A 3,685-nucleotide genomic window follows, 5' to 3' on the forward strand; every position below is an offset into this window, starting at 1 on the left:
GTAGATTTCTGAGTTTGAGGCCAGCCTGGTCTACAGAGTGAGTCCCAGGACAGCCAAGGCTACACAGAGAAACCTTGTCTTGAAAAACAAAACAAAACAAAACAAAGCAAAAAGATTACGAATCCTTTGATGTTTTGACTTGCAACCAAGAGTGAGCCAATGCTTCAGAGTCTCTCGGTGTTGTTTTTAAAGGCAAAAAGGCACAATTACATCAACCTTAGATGAGCTCTGAGTAACCCTGCACCATTTGTTTGGACAGAACTTAAGTATTTCAGACACAGCACGACAATTAATTTTGATTTATATCTTTCCCAGTTATTTTAACTTACGCTTTGTTTGCATAATCATTACTTATTTTGGTTAATACATCCGTATGGACCATGATCAGGGTTGTCAAGCAGGGTGTTGCCAAGACCGACCTGGTTGTTGGGAGGTAGAAGGTACAGAGCTAACTAGTGTCTAAGCAGATGTATACTGGAGTCAGGACTTCAGTTGTTACCTTTTGGAATAAATGTCTTGATTTGGGCAACAGAAATGATATCTGTTCTGTTGATCCAATTGAATTTTTTTTAAATTTTGAATTATTTGTTTTATGTATATATAGTATACTGTAGTTGCATTTTAGACACATCAGAAGAGTGCATCGGGTCCTATTACATATGGTTGTGAGCTACCATGTGGTTGTTGGGAATTGAACTCAGGACCTCTGGAAGAGCAGTCAGTGCTCTTAACTGCTGAGCCATCTCTCCAGCCCTCAATCGAAATTTTTGAAAGGAACAAATAAAATATCTGATTAAAATTGCTCTATAAATGACAGATGCTGTACCTGGGACATATGCTCTGACTTTAGGCTCCAGTTCCTATCATACCCCACTTAACTAGGTTTAACAGGTGGGGTTTTGTTTGTTTTTTGAGGCAGTTTCTGACTGGTCTGGAACTCATTAGGTAGTCCAGGCTGGCCTTGAACTCACAGATCCCTGCCTTTGTCTTTGTTTGTTTCTTCTTCTTCTTCTTCTTCTTCTTCTTCTTCTTCTTCTTCTTCTTCTTCTTCTTCTTCTTCTTCTTCTTCTTCTTCTTCTTCTTCTTTTTCTTCTTCTTCTTCTCCTTCTTTTTTAACGCTTCATGAATTTGCATGTCATCCTTGCACAGGGGCCATGCTAATCTTCTCTGTATCGTTCCAATTTTAGTATATGTGTTGCCAAAGCAAGCATTGCCTCTGCTTCTTTAAGTGTTGAGATTAAAGGTGTTAGCCACCAAGTGTGGTGTAGCCCAGGATTTGTTTTTCCTAGGTTGGCAATTAGCAAGCACCAGTGTCCTTCTGTCTCTGTCTCCTGAGTGCTGGGGTTACAGAAATTTGAGAGACTACACCAACCTGTTATGTGGGTGCCAGGATCTGAACTCAGTCTCTCACCATACAGCAAGTGCTCTTAACTGATAAGCCGTCTCTTCAGTGCCAATTACAACTATTTGTTTACTTTTTGGATTTCTCTCTGCAGCTGTGGCTGTCCTGGAACTTGCTCTGTAGACTCACAAACTCTGACTGCCTGTGCCTTCCAAGGGCTGGGAGTAAAGGCAGGCACTACCACTGCCTGGCTTAATGACAATTCTAATGCAAGAGGAGCAAAGGCATAGTAACAGGAACAGCTGAGCCCTCACATCTCAAACCCTAAACAGAAGGCGGAGAGCACACTGGGGGTGCCAGGAGGATTGGCTCAGCGGTTTAGAGCACTGACTGCTCTTCCAGAGGTCTGGAGTTCAATTCCCAGCAACCACATGGTGGCTCAGAACCATCTGTAATGGGATCTGATGCCTTCTTATGGTGTGTCTGAAGACAGCTACTGACTACTCTCATATATAGAACAAACAAATATATATGTGTGTGTGTGTATGTACTCACACATGTGTATATACACACAAGCATATATATATGTATATGTACATGCATGCATGCATACATACATACATACATGGCTCACCACCCTCCTGTGACATACATCTTCCAAGAATACACCTCATAATCCTTCTTGAAGTTCCACCAAGTGGGACCAAGTATTATAAGATATGAATCTATGGAGGGCAATCTCTTTCAGAGCACAAGGTGTGTGACCCTACACCTAGAGGCACTATATATAATTTTTCTGTTTTTCTTCCCACCCCCCAAAATATCTGACTTAGAATTTGCCCCAAATTATGTTTGCCCTGCTGAAGACCACTGAGCATTGGTGGAGACGCATGGCTGCTTTTATGTGATTGTTGTCTGACAGACACACACCCAACCACTTTTTAAGTGCTATTCTTTAAATTTATTTTCAAACAAGCAAACATATCTTTAGCATACCAGATGCTTTCATTTACATTTCTGTTTGTAGGCACCGGTCACAGGATGCAGACCCAAGTTGATAATGCAATTAACATAGAATAATCAACAGTGGTAAGTGTTATTACTGTGGTCAGATCGGGGTAAACGTGTAAGCCGGCTGGCTGCTCCAGTGGGGACACATCAGTGAGCATGTTCAGCGCTGTGGGCTAAGAGGTGTGTGTAGAGGTTCTCTTGTGAGAGGACTGAGGACCCAGATAGGCTGCTCTAAACTTGCACAGAGCAGAGGGCCCCTCTATTCATAGGGGTCATCCCAGTGGATCAGGTTGTAAGGACTACTAGCTGAGTCCTGAACCCAGCAATTACAACAGGTATAGGAGGTGATCATCACCACCTAAGAGCACGCACTGCCCCATCTAACCCCGAGATTTCTTCTCCTGTCAAATCTGCCCATCCACTCACAATGCTATCATCCTTGGAAAGTGTCAGAAAGAGCTAGGAAGCAATCTAACTTCCCAACTCTCCATTAAAACATGCTATGCCAGTCACCAAACAGATGAGCGTCCCTTCTCTGTTCAGTGTTTTCTGTGCTGACTCCTTTAGTGAGTACCCCAGGTTATCCTTAGAGACTGTGGAAATGGGTTTTTGGCCTAGTATCAGCATAACGTTTACACACTTTCTGGATATCCTACAGCTACTCTAGAGGGCTAAATCTTGCCAATGTCTGCATTAAAACTTGACTTTTTAATATACTTTCAAGAATCTTAGGATATACCCTTTGAGACCAGTAAGCCTCATACTCACCCCGGAGTCAGGGGCACCAGAGTAAACACTTATGTGTATTTACATAAAGTAACTGAATACCCAGACAATTTCTACACTACAACCACAACACAAGAAACAGAGGCTAAGTTTGGTATTTTACTATGCAACAAATATCCCACAGAAAGCTGCAAGATAGCCAAGGGAGTATACTGCAAGTGGCAACTAAGATCCCCGACAGAGTACTTTCAGAAAAACATGAGGTTGTGAATGCATTAAAAACAATCATTAGAAAATCCCTTTTACAAAACTACAATCTCAGGGCTGGAGAGATGGCTCAGTGGTGAAGAGCACTGACTGTCCTTCCAGAGGTCCTGAGTTCAACTCCCAGCAATCACACCATTATGGCGTAGACACATGCAGACAAAACAGCCATATACATAAAAGCCCTGTTTGAGACAGGGTTTAGGTAGCCTTGGCTGGCCGGCCTTGAACTCAGAGATCTTCCTGCTTCTCTCTGAGATTACAGACATTGCTAACATTTCCCACTGAGGGTCTTTTTTTTTTTTTAATAGTGGAAATACTTTACTGTACTGGTCTTCTACA

At 42.3% G+C, this 3,685-nt stretch overlaps 1 non-coding gene across 1 annotated transcript; it reads right to left on the bottom strand.

The window, feature by feature from the left end:
- Window positions 1-1,104: 1,104 nt before the first annotated feature.
- Window positions 1,105-1,209, bottom strand: LOC116079343. The gene has a single exon (XR_004113914.1). It is a non-coding gene; the product is annotated as a U6 spliceosomal RNA (small nuclear RNA).
- Window positions 1,210-3,685: the final 2,476 nt, after the last annotated feature.

This window comes from Mastomys coucha, unplaced genomic scaffold (genome assembly GCF_008632895.1).
Source record: "Mastomys coucha isolate ucsf_1 unplaced genomic scaffold, UCSF_Mcou_1 pScaffold5, whole genome shotgun sequence".
NCBI lineage: Eukaryota > Metazoa > Chordata > Mammalia > Rodentia > Muridae > Mastomys > Mastomys coucha.